Source organism: Vicugna pacos, chromosome X (assembly GCF_048564905.1).
Source record: "Vicugna pacos chromosome X, VicPac4, whole genome shotgun sequence".
Taxonomy (NCBI): domain Eukaryota; kingdom Metazoa; phylum Chordata; class Mammalia; order Artiodactyla; family Camelidae; genus Vicugna; species Vicugna pacos.
In genome coordinates this window covers 14,101,913-14,115,657 of record NC_133023.1, presented here as the reverse complement: position 1 = coordinate 14,115,657, position 13,745 = coordinate 14,101,913, and the positions used below count along the sequence as shown (strand labels likewise).

Below are 13,745 nucleotides of genomic sequence, written 5' to 3'. Positions count from 1 at the left end.
CCCTCGTTAGGCTGTGGTGGGCTGCCTAGCCAGCGGCCCCCACTCCTCTCCCCGCCCCCCAGCCTGGAGCTCCCCGCCGGGTTTCGAGCTGCCGCGCCGCTCGCTCACTCACACAGCCTCCTCCCTCCGTGCCCCACCCGCTCTCCACCTCCGCGCCCAACCTCCGCGCCCAGCCTCGCCGCCGCCGAGCGCCGGACGCGCCACGCCGCGCTGGGCAGCTGGAGAGCGGGCGGGCGAGCGGTCCGGGAGCGGCGGGGGCGGTGCCCAGCCCGCGGGAGGGAGGAGGAGGGACGCGGCCCGAGGGAAAGGGAAAAAGGAGGGCTGGAGGGCGCCAGCAGCCAGCCCGTCGGCGGGGACCCTCAGGTAAGCGCGGGGCGCCGGGATGGGTCTGTCTCCTTGTGTTCCCGAGACCCGGCTGGGGAGCCGGCGACAGGCGCGGGAGGCTCGGGCTCTGCCTGGAGCTGAAGTGCGACGGGACGGCGGGGCGAACGCTCTCTCTGCCTGACTGCGGCTCTGAGCCGGGGCCCGGGGCCGTCCTGAAAGGCGGAGGTAGGGGACCGAGCTCCGGCGGCCGGCACCCCGTCAGTGGGAGAGTGCGCGCCGTGGGAAAGGAGGCTCGGGCGACGCGTTCTCAGGGCCGGGGGTGGGGGGGGGGCGTGTGTATCCAAAGGCTTCAGACAGACTCCAACCCTCCCTACCCCTCCGCGTAAAGAAGCCATGAGCCTTGTTCGCGCGGGCTGTCTCCGAGACGCTACTTGCGGGGACTCAGTTTGCGGCGCCACGCGGTGGGTGCGGCGTAACCTGCGTAGCGCGAACGCGCCCCGGGCCCCGGACGGCTTGGCGCAGCAGCGGCTGGCGGGACCCAGAGCAGGTGGCTGCCGGCGCGGCAGGATGGAGCGGCAGCCAGGAACCTGAGGGTGAGCAATGGGAAAGGAGGAGGCTGGAGGTCTTGGGTGACCGCCTTTCGACAGGGACTTGCCGTTTCGAGGCTCCGGAGCTATTTGTTTCAGGTGAAGAGAAGGAGCGCTGACCCGCCCGATGAGGCAGGCGGCAGAGATTTTCCGTGACTGCTTCAACAGTGACACTTCTTTGTATGTACTGTCCACACGAATACCCTGGGTATCTTGTTAAAATACAGATCCTGATTCAGCAGATCTGGGGTGGAGCCCGACAGTCTGCATTTCTAACAAGCCCCCAGATGCTGTTGCTGGTCTGTGGACCACACTTTACATGGCAGGCCCTGCAGAAGTACTTTTTGTCCAACAGGCTGAAAATCTTAGGAAAACTGGGACATTGGGAGAGGAGGTCCTAAGACTTTACAATCCCACCTCCACTCCAAACACAGACATGAAAACGATTGCTACTCATTTAGTAGCAAAATGCTTTACTTTTCTCACTGGGTTACCAAGCCAAATACTTTATCATCAGATCTGTAGATAGTAGAGCCGACTTCATGGGTGTGCAACCTATATCTAGTTTAATGTTCTGTGTCGCTGTCGAAATTCTGAATAATTTTTCAAGAAGGGGCGTCGCATTTTGATTTTGCACTGGGACTCACAAATTATGTAGCGGATCCTGTCTAATATCACCATAGGCAGAAAAAGGACCCATTTCTTTGGTCAGAGTTGGGTGATGGAGAGTGAAGGTTTATTAAGCAAAGACTAGCTAGATGTTGCAGTTCTTTCTGTCTTTCTCAGCTTCTCTTCAGCTATTTTAAGAGATAAGCTTATGAGTATAATCTCAGTTATACATGGTATGCCAATATTTATTTTTAAATTATTAATTTATTAAGAGCTTAATTATTAATACAGTTAAGTTTGATGTTGTAATAATTTGTGAATCGAGTTTCCAAAGGATTTGGGGAGTTTTTATTTAGTGTCTCAAAGTTTTGCTTAGTTGAGATCTAAAATGAGCAGAACATTGCTTGGTTGGCTGCTTTTACAGCTCGAATGCAAAGCTGGAAGACAAAAAGTGGCCAAATTTTGAAGCTGTTCATGGGTATTGCTTTACAGGCCTCAGTGCAACGCCAGCCCCTATCGGGTTCCCTCTCCTTTTATCATTCCCACATCCTTGCAAGGTGACTTTCACTAAAAGGGGTATAGAGAAGATTTTGCTTTCGAAAAACACCGAAGAAATGCAGGAGCAGCATCAGTGTTTTCTCTGTGAATAATTCTTGCCCCAAATCCACAGATTCCAGGTGTGTGTGCCTTTCTAGAAAAAAAAAGAAAAGATGGGAAGGCAGAAAAGAAAGAAGTGGAACTTTAATCACTTTAATTACGGATATGATTTTGTTCAGCAGAGGAGAAAAAGTCTGGGAAACAGCATTTCATTAGTGAGTTTGGCAGGGAAAGGAGAGCCCCTGTGTTTTTGGTACTGCGACCAGCCTTCCAGAAATGGCAAAGTGAGTTTGCGCAGGTATTAGGGAGAGCCAGTAAAGAAGCTGCTTTTCCATGGCTGGCATGGTCATACTGGGTGCTTGGTGTGGCATTGTTGTGCCTGATGCTGATTTGGGACTCAGAGGGGGACATCACTACTAGTTCCTTTCGCTGCTCACTTGAAACTGACAAGCACATTTTTCCATTTTGCTGCCTGAGAGTGCCAAGTCACTTTCAAGTACAGGCTACAAACTGGGAAGAGCACCATTAAATTTAAAAAGAAAGAGAAGAGTGGAGGGTGAGAAGAAGAATGCATTTCAGTGGTGTTAATAATTCTGAAGATAAAAAGGAGAGATTCTGCCTTTAGTAAAACCTGGGAGCTGATTTTTCTGCCTTACTGAGAAGGGCCTTCCCTACCTCAAGACTGAGAACAATTTTTCTTTTAAAATGTTTATGTTTTTTAAAAATACGTGGGTCTTTAATCCACATGGAAATTATTGGGGGGGCATGGTATGAGGTGGGGGGTATTGGAAGTTAAGAAATGGGATAAACATTTGGGAAAAATTATCATAAAATAAATTCCCTCAGTCAAATAAGAGTCTGAACACTCTGTTCCATTTTATAAACCTACTTAATTATTGAGCCGACTTCATGTTTTAAAAATTGAAGTACAGTTTATGTACAATAACATTTACCCTTTTTAGTGTACAGTTTTATAAGCTTTGACAAATACGTGTAATCATGTAAATACCACCATATCAAGATGTAGAAGTTCGTCACTCCAGAAAGTTCCTTACCCTTTGTAGTCAACCCCTCCCACCACTCTTAGCACCTGACAACCACTGAATTGTTTTCTGTCCCTGTAAATTTGTCTTTTCCAGAATGTCCTGTGAGTGGATTCATACATGATGTAGCCTTCTGAGTCTGGCTTCTTTCACCTAGCATAATGCATTTGAGATTCACCTATGTTGTGTGAATCAGTAATTTGTTCCTTTTTATTGCTGAGTAATATTCCACAGCTTGTCCATTCACCAACTTTCAGTGATTATGAATATGGCCAATATAAACGTTCACATAACAGCTTTCTGCGGGAACCTAAACTTCCATTTCACTTGAGTAAATACCCAGAAGTAGGATTGCTGTATTGTATGGTAAATTTAATTTTATAAGAAACTGCTGAACGTTTTTTTAAGTGACTACACCATTGCAGACTCCCACCTGCAATATAAGAGAGGTCCCATTGCTTGGCATCCTCGCCAGCACTCAGTGTTGTCACTTTATTTTATTTCAGCCATTCTAGTAGGTTTGTGGTGGCATCTCTGTGGTCTTAGTTTGCACTTCCTTGATAACTAATATGTTGAGCATCTTTTCAGGTGCTTTTTGGTTGTTTGTATATCTTCTTTTTTGTTGTTCATTTGTTTTGGCGATGGGTCATTAGGTTTGTTTATTTATTTATTTATTTATTTAATGGAGGTACTGCAGACTGAACCCAGGACCTCGTGCTTCCTCAGCATGCTCTCTACCACTGAATTGTGTCCTCCCCTCACCCCATTTGTATATCTTCTTTTATGAAATGTCTGGGCTTTTTTTTTTGTCTCGGTTGTCTTATTATTGAATCACAAGAGTTCTTCATATAACTGCACACAAGTTCTCCATCAGATATATGTGTTGCAAACATTTTCTTTTAGTTTGTGGCTTGCCTTTTCACTTTCTTTATTTAAAAAAAAATTGTGGTAGGAACATTTCACATGAGATTTACCCTCTTAACAAATTTTGCAATGTACAGTACAGCATTGTGAACTATAGGCATGATGTTGTACAGCAGATAGCTAGAACTTTCTCATCTCGCATAACTGAAACTTTATACCTTTTGAACAGCAAGTTCCCATTTCCCTCTCCCTCCAGCCCCTGGCAACATTCTATACTCTGTTTCTATGAGTTTGAGTATTTCAGTTGATACATACCTCATAAAAGTGGAATTAATGATGTTTTTGAAGAGCAGAAGTTTTAAATTTTGATAAAGCCTAATTTATCAGGTTTTTTCCTTCTATGAATAGCACTTTAAGTAACCTGTTGATAAATCTTTGTCTCACGTTTACCAAGATTTTCTCCTGTGCTTTCTTCTAGACATTTTATAGTTTTATCTTTTATATGTAGGTTTATGACTTCATTTTGAGTTAATTTTTGTATGAGTCAAGGTTCACTGTTTTCCATATAGTCAGTTGCTGTAACATCATTTGTTGCAAAGGCTATACTTTTCCCTCATTGTATTCCCTTGGCCCCTTTGTCAAAAATGAACTTACTGTGTATATGTGGGTTTATTTTTGGACTCTCTTCTATTCCATAGATCTGTACGTCTGTCCTTATGTCAATACCACACTGTAGGTATAAAACATTCTTGTTTGGTGAATTCCTAGATTGTTTTGTGTGTGTAATTGTTATTGCTTTTAGAAATTGTATCCTTCTCCCCAACCCATTTCATTTTATTATGAATAGACTATTGTATAGATAGGATTTTTCATTTTTCTTGTAGGTCTAGCACATTCAAGCCATGTTCCTGAACTTTGATTAGTTCTCATAGTTTTTCAGTGTTCTTGGATTTTCAAGGTAGACAGTCAAGCTGCCTGCAAATAGCAGTGGTACAGGGACCACTCCCTGCCACCAGTGTTTTTTCCTCCTGTTTACTCTCCTTGGTGGCTCGGCTGCCCTGTGCGGCAGCACTGAGTAGTGTCTGATTCCGGTGGGAATGCTTCTAGCTTAGCACTAGGTATTACGCTGGCTATGGAGTTGTAGTAGTTTCCCCTTATTACTGCCTTTAGGAGGTTTCTTTCCACTTTTGGCTTCTAAATGTTCTAAAGTTTAATTTTAGAATTTCTTGTTCTGCTTGGAATTATTGTTATTTTTTTAATTGAAAAGCCTAACAGTTTAGAGGTTAGTCAGTCTGCCCAGCTTTGGAGGGTCATGTTTTGCTCTCCCTGGAGGAGAAGATAGTGTAGCAGAAGTCAGTTCGTTTTATTTAGACTAGGAGGAAACTACCTTTGGAACTTATAAATAATGTTCTCATTTGGTGGGATGCCAGGTACAGCAAGGATGGGAGAGAAAAAAAGTCTAGTTTATAACTTAATATGTAGAAATAAGATAGCTTTTTGTGGTGTTTCTCAGACTTTTCTGCCCACCATTCAGTGAGAAGTAGATATCTCAACCCAGTATGAACATGCCTGTATATAATTGAAACAGAATCTCACAAGGTATTATGCATTTTTCCTCTGTGCAATGTATTCTGAAATTTTCAATTCTCTTCCATCTGTTCTATTTTATTTTAGAATGATGATCATGACCCTCTGAATTGATTTGACACTCTTTCATAAAACACTGTGTTATAAAACTGTTCGTTTAGTTTCTAAGCCCCCAAACTGCTGAACTGTATTCAGGACAGATTCATTTTGTATCAGATCCTGTTTTGACACAAGTGAGTTCATTTATAATATCCTGGGATAATGATAGCTACCCCAGTTTTTCTCTTGAATTACTGTGTAGCCTCTAACCGTCTCCCAGCACCCACCCTTGACCCCACAGCATTGCCAGTAAAGGCAGTCTTATAAATCCACTGCTCAAAACCTCTAACAGCCTCTACTACACTTAGACTAAATCCCCAGATCCTCCCTGTAGCCTCTTAGGCCCTGTATGACCTTTTCCCCGTTCTTCCCACACTGGTCCAGATATACCAGCCTTCTTGCTATTCGTCACCCAAGCCAAGCATTTGCCTGCCTCCCAGCCTTGACATTGACTGTGTTACCTGCCTGGAGCACTGTTTCACCAGATAGTCATGTAACTTGTCCCTGTTTCATTTGGGTCTTCTCTGACCCTCATTCTAAATCAGCATTCCTCACCTACCACTATAAATGTCCACCCTGCCCCCCCATTCCACTTTTGTTTTGTTGTAGCACTAATATCTGTAATTATATTATTTAATTATTTGCTTACTGATTCCATGTCTTTTTTTTCCTGCTAGAATACAAGTTCTAAGAGGGTGGGGACTTTGTGTATCTTGCTGATAGTTGTATTTTCAGGACCTAGAGCAGTGGGATATAGTAGGTGCCCAGTAAATATTTGTTGAATGGATGAATGCGTGCACCTAGAACCTAGGAAAAATCAGGCACTAATCCTAAGGGAAAGTTAAAACACTCTGCCTTCCTGTTCAATTTTGGTGGAAATTTCTTTATTTTAAGCATAGAATATATTTAATGTAAGCAGTTATTAATCAACAGACATTTGGTATCGACTACATTTCTGACTCTGTGATAATAACAATGATAGCTAACAGCTAATATTTATTGGGCAGACAGTGCTCTGACTGATTTACATATATTAACTCATTTAATCCTCCCAACCTCTTGAGGTAAGTACTATTATCATTTTACAGATGAGGAAACTGAGGCACAGAGAGGTTAAGTACTTTGTCCAAGGTCATACAAATGGTAAGTAGGAGATCCAGGGTTTGAACACAGATTATCTGATTTCAGAGCCTGTGTTTGGTTTTTGCATTTTTATTGAAGTATAGTTGATTTACAATATTATATTAGTTTCAGGTATACAGCATGGGTATCCAATGTTTTTATAGATTATACTCCATTAAAAGTTATTACAAGATAATGACTATAATTCCCTGTGCTACATAATATACCTTGTTGCTTATCTATTTTATATATAGTAGTTTGTATCTTTTAATCCCATACCCCTAACTTGCCCCTCCACCCCCTTGCCAGCAGTAACCACTAGTTTGTTTTCTATTATCTGTGAGTCTGTTTCTGTTTTGCTATATAATTCTTCTGTATTATTTTTTAGTTTCCACATATAAGTGATATCATATGGTATTTGTCTTACTCTGACTTATTTCACTATCAACAGATGAATGGATAAAGAAGATGTGATATATATATATATATATATATATATATAATGGAATATTACTCAGCCATAAAAAAGAATGAAATTCTGCCATCTGCAGCAACATGGGTTGATCTAGAGCCTATATTCTTAACCCCAGTGCTCATAACAACAAGGAGCATACACAATTCATAATCTTTGTAAACATGTAATGTTTACAGCCTTTGTTTATATAACTGAGCAAGGGCTTGTTTGCCTGTGGCACAGAAAGCCAAACTCTGATGGCGGGTGTTTGCACCAAAGTAAGAGTTTATTGCAGGATGCCAAGCAAGGGAGTGGGAGACAAGCCTCAGATCCACTCCAACTTGGTCTTTGGGTTGGGGGCTTTTTTTAAGGGAAGAACAAAAAGGCTGGAACTAGTCATTGTCTTGTGACATTTCTTGCTCTTTTTTGTTTGTTTGTTTTTGTCTTTTGTTGTTGTTGTTGTTGGGGGGGTAGGTAATTAGGTTTATTTATTTTTAGAAGAGATACTGGGAATTGAACCCAGGACCTTGTGCATGCTGAGCATGTGCTCTACTCCTTGAGCTATACCCACCCCGCTCTGTGACATTTCTTGATTGTAGTTTTGGGAGTTGAGAAATGTCTGGTTTATGATTTTCTGGCCAGATGGTACATGGCTGAGGGTCTGTTAGCTCAGCTTTCCCTGGAGAAACAACCTGAGTTTGTACATTAATGATAATTTCTATAATAGCAATTTTAGTACATTATTGATGTTATTGGCATCTGACTCCTCTTGATTAGTGTTCAGTTATACTTCACAATAATGTAACATAACAGCAAGGGGCTATCTATCTGGGAAGTGAGTCTTAGGCAGTAAATACAGACGTCAATTAATAAAACTAGAATTTAATACCCACTGAAACATAATCTTTTTCTCTCTAAAATTTCTCTAATTTCTACCAAATATAACCAAATTAAGAGTAATTTATTTGCAGAATAAGTCTGCTTATTGACCACATACGCTCTTTTAATTTGACTATGCTGGAACTTTTCATAAGGAATCTCAGATCAAACTTTTAAAAGGCCTCTCAAGGCTGGGAAGGCCATGCCAGAGACTTGCTACAGATTCCACCTGTGATATCTATAGATTTGGGTGAATTCCTCCCTTCTAGAGGTCCCCAAAATATCTTGAGATTCTTGCACCTGTCAGGAGGTAGCTTTCCTTATTCACCTGCTAAGGCTGCTGGGAACCTAAGAGTTTTTAATTTCTGGAGGGGTTAGGTAGAGAGAAAAGATAAATGTTTCCATTCTGCTTACAAAGGTATAATTTACCAAGTTACTGTAAGCCATAATTAGCTTGAGGGGAGAGGTTTCCTTATATTGGGAAAACACAGATTAAAAGCCAGTAATATTTCAGACAAAAACCATAAAAATTATAATCATATTCACCAGTTTATTTAGTCCTATGTAATGAATTCTTTTCATCAACAATTTTATGAAGCCATCAGATTTTCCATTAGGATTTGTTAATTTCTTACTAAGTTCAGCAGTATGATCTGAAAGTTTCAGAAACCTATACTTGTCAAAAAGTCCTTTCTATGAATCTTCTTGAAGATGAAGTATAATATATTGATGACTCAAAAGACATGTCTATATTAATTAAACCAACAAACTTAAACTAACTTTAATCCCAGATACTAACTTAATGCTGAATATTTCTCAGAGTATGTGAACCTGAAATTCATTTGGGCTAGTTTCTTTTACATTTCTGAGAATTTATGTAAGTGCTTGATTTCCTTTAAGTTAATTAAATAGAATTCATTTACAAATGAATTTGATAATACCACCCAAAGGTAAAGACTCATATTTATAATGCACACATTGACATACATACATCCAGAGATATCATAGCTTCATTCTAAAATTTAGTCCTGAATCAGGTATTACAATAAAAAAGTCACTTATTTATAAGTAACAGTTGGAATAAGTCAAGTTTAAAAGACCTCTTTTCCCTTTTTTTCCCTCAGTCTCAGGAATTGGAGATGGTCTAGAAAAGATGGGAGTTTTTGAGAGCCCTGGTCAAACATTTACATCTCAAGGCACAGAGAAGGAAAAGCCAAGTTCCTCCGGAAAGGACTTGTTCCCTTAGGGTCAGAATTCTGAAAAGATGTTTTACCAAGGCAGCAAAACCAGTTTTGCATTGTCAAATGAGCCTCATCTTGGGCATTTTTCTTCAGGGTCTAAAGAATATTGTGGCCATGCAGTGTTACAAAAAGTTTCATTTTGGCTTTAGTCATGGAACCATAAGTAAAGGGGGTCCAATTTTGTAGGATGCATCCTAAAGGAATATTTTTAGGAACTGAACTTTTGTTTCTCATGTCTGCCAATTAAAATAGTGCAACTTTAACACCCCCCTCCCCCGACAAGACAAAAAGAAACCAATTCCAAAAGGTTTAAAGCCAAACCAATTGCAAAAGCAACCTTAGGCTCTTACTTTTGTCATACCCAACCCTTTCCTCAATACCCAGCAATGGGCCTAGGAGGCCACCGGTATACAAGAATAAAAGTTTTCAGCCTGCACTGTTGGGCTGGTTGCTTACTAATAGATACCTTCCAGTCCAAAAATTGTTCCTTTACTGCAGCCTGAAATATTGCCCAGGGTTGCTAATGCTCAGTCAAGAAGGGAATTCCAAAGCTGGATCCCCAGACCAAAGAGGCCTGGGCAGCTGCTGGATATGCAGAGGGAAGGCTGTACACTGGCAGAAGGCCAGCAGACTACGGGCACTAACCTCAGAGGAACTGGAGAGGTCCCTTCATGGTTGCCAAATTGTAATCAAGCAAGGTGCTCCATGGCACAGAAAGCCAAACCCTGACAGCAAGTGTTTGCAGCAAAGTAAAGGTTTACTGCAGGATGCCAAGCACGGGAGTGGGAGACAAGCCTCAGACTGCTCCCACTTGATCTTTGAGTTAGGGATTTTTCTCTTAAAGAGAGAAACAAAAAGGTTGGGGTTAATCATTGTGGCATTTCTGTGACATGTCTTAGTTGTAGTTTCAGGAGTCCGGATGTCTCTGGTTTATGATTCTCTGGCCAGGTGGTCCGTGGCTTGGGGGCCTGTTAGCTCAATTTGCTCTAGAGAATAAACCTGAGTTTGTACATTAATGATGATGTCTTTAACAGCGATTTTAGTACATTAATGATGTTATTAACAACAGCAATTTTAGTCATCTAACTCTGGTTGATTAGTGTTCAGTTAGCACAGGATTGGAGTCAAAAGGGACAAGAAAGGGAATAAAGTTTTAGATAGAGAAATTGATCATAAACTCAGTAAGGGAACTTAGTTTTAGTCCCTTAGCATAGTGGGTTTCAACCAGGGCTGATTTTGCCCCCTTGGGGACGCTTGGCAATGTCTGGACATTTTTGGTTGTCATGACTGGCAGGAGTGGGGGTGCTACTGAGATCTACTGGGCAGAGGCCAGGGATGTTGCTCAGTATTCATCCTGTAATGCACAGGACTCCGCTCTCCACTTCCGTTAGTCCTCAACAAAGAATTATCTGGTCCAAATGTCCATTATGCTGGGGTTGAGAAACCCTGCCTTAGCACAGTAGTTCTGAAAGCTGGCTCCCTATTCAAATGAGTTAGAATAAATAGCGATGTCTAGGTCCAGGGCCTGACCTTAATAAACCGCTAGTGGACCTTCAGCATCACCCAGCAATCCTACCACACTTGCATAGTGGGTTTGCCTTTCTGTTCTCCAAAACAGCTGTTTTACACCTTTTATTTCCTCTGTTCCTCCTACTTCAGCTGCTGACTGTGGCTCATTAGACAGGAACCTCCTCATATTCTCATCACCAAGCTCCCAGCATGCCCACATTTGTACAAATACTCACTGCTCCCCACTGTTACTGTGAAACTGATTGAAATGTCCCCAATGTGTCAAAGACTGGCTTCTTTCCTGGGCTCTGGACTCCTCATCCTCTTTGCCTTCTCAAGGATGTATTCTTTTTTAAAAATTTTTAAAAAAAACTTCTTGTTTGGAAAGAATTTCAAACTTTACAAATAAGTTACAAAATAAACATAGCACAGAGAACACTCATAGCCTTTAACCGGTTTCATCTATTGTTAACATTTGACCCATTTGATTTATCATTTGCACTCTTGCTCATGCACATAATTTTGTTCCTGAATCGTTTAAGGGTAAATTACATGCATCATGGCCTTTACTCCTAAGTACTTCAGTATGGATTTTCTAAGAATAAGAATATTTCCTTACATAATCACAGTACTGTTGTCAACTTCAGTAAATTTAATATTGATACAATATTTTTGTCTAATCTGCCATTTGCATTCCAGTTTTGAAAACAGACCTGATAACATCCTTCACAGAATTTTTTCTTCTAGTACAGAATCTGGTCTAGGATTGTTAAGGCATTTAGTTGTCATGTCTCTTAGCCCATTTTAGTCTGGAACATTTCCACAGCCTTTCTTTGTCTTTTATGACACTGGCATTGTGGAGGAGGAAAAATCATTTTTCCTCTACCCTTTTAGGCTCTTGGCTGAGACCCCCCCGCCCCAGAGTAAAAAGACAGATTAATAGGAGGAAAACAAACCGAGTTTAATAGCATGCATACATGACAGATATCCAGGAAAACTGAGTAGCTCTGAAGTGGCCCAGCCACGACCTTAAATATCATCTCCAGCTAAAGACAAAAGATGTTGGCCTCGTGGGAGAGACCCCCTTATGGGAGTTTACCAGGCAAGGCACAGTAAACAAGGGTGAGGTTGTTATGTACATTTAAGGTGGTGCCTTCTCCACTGATGAGTTTCTAGAGATTTAGAATCAATCCTTCTTTCTCTTACAGCGAGGGAGATTTCCATTATAAATGTAAATGTCTCTTACAAAAGCATAACTTCTACTGGGTTTTCAGAGTTTCTTTTGTATCTGCTGTTTCTTAAAAATAATCAGCCTAAAATAATCAATATGCCAAAAAGGCATATATTGAGGTGGCATATTCTGCTCCCTTTCAGCATTTAGGATGAATACAGACCATCTCCCTCTCCTTTTTTAATGGAACATTCCTCATTTTGGGTTTGTCTGGTATTTCTCATGAGTAGACACAGCTTATGCGTTCTGGGCCAGAATACTGGATAGCTGATGTTGTGTGCTTTTCAGGGTATCACATCTGGAGGTCCACGATGTCTGGATGTCTATTTCTTCCTCATTGGCAGTGTTAATGTTGATCACCTGGTCAAGGTGTTGTCTAACTTCTCCACTGTGTAGTGACTGGGTTTTACCTTCCTGCTCAGCAGGCTGTGGGAAGACACAAATAGCTTGCTCCTCCTCAGTATTTCCCACTAGATTTAGCATCCAGTGATGATTTTTGCCTGATCCAATCTTTAATATGGTAGTTGAAAATAATGATTTTCCAACTCTGGTATTCCCTCCACATTTTCCAGTTGGCCCTCAGCAAGAGCCTTTCCTTTTCCCTCATTTATTTGTTTATTTGTGTATTTATTTGGTAAGGACTCATAAACGCCTCCTTTTTTAATGGTTTGTAGATCATTATTTTACTTAATTATTTTGGTGCTCAAGTTGTGAAGGACTTAATTCTGTTTCCCTTTTTCTTTCCTGCTTTGCCGATCCTCCCTCATTCTTTTCTGAATCATTCTCATCAGCTTACAGTCATGCTCTCATATGTGGTATCTCCACAGGCTCCACATTGCCCTCCAGCTGCCCCCATGTTTTTAGTCACCCTTCTCAGAGGAACCTCTTAAAAGGCTGCACATTCTTCCTGGTCTGTCTAATCTAATCAGGGTCGTATCCTGAGTGAGTCTCCTCTGATCAGTCCTCAGTGAACCCCGCGTTGCCAAATACAGCAGCTGTCCCTTCTCTGACTTATTGTGCTTGACTTTGCAGCAGCAATCGTCAAGTCTAAGTTCCAAGTCCTGCTTTGAACACTTTCTTCTTGTGGCTTCCATTATCCTACACTCTCTTGGTTTTCCTATTCTTGCTGGTAACTTATTCTAAGTCTTTATTTCTAGCTCCTGCTCAACCTACAAATGTTGGTGTCCCTCTCAGGCACTGGGACTCCCTTCTCTTCTCTTTTTATGTACTCTCCTGAGAGGACCCATCCAGTCGACGGCTTTACATTTCATCCAGATGCCAGTACCGGCAGCCATGACCTTTCCCACTCTCAAGATTTGCTAATTCATTCTATTAAAAGATTTGTATGTATTCCCCACCACCCCACCCCAACCTTTATTGAGGTATAATTGACAAATAGGAATTACATATAATCAAGGTGTACAATTTGGTGTTTTTATACGTGTGTACATTGTGAAATGATGACCACACTCAAGCTAACAAGCATATGCATCACCTCACATAGTCACTTTGTGTGTGCGTGTGGTGGGTGAGAACACTTAGGATCTACCCTTCTAGCAAACTTCAATAACTGTACTAACTGTGGTCACCTGGCTATAC

At 41.4% G+C, this 13,745-nt stretch overlaps 1 protein-coding gene across 1 annotated transcript in view; it reads left to right on the top strand.

Moving 5' to 3' along the window:
* The first annotated feature begins 324 nt into the window (after positions 1-324).
* The window catches only part of ADGRG2 (adhesion G protein-coupled receptor G2), a 113,701-nt gene continuing 100,280 nt past the window's right edge, over positions 325-13,745 (top strand). The window contains exon 1 of the mRNA XM_072956393.1: positions 325-363. The gene's annotated coding sequence lies outside the window, so the exon portion shown is untranslated. The remainder of the gene's footprint in view (positions 364-13,745) is intronic.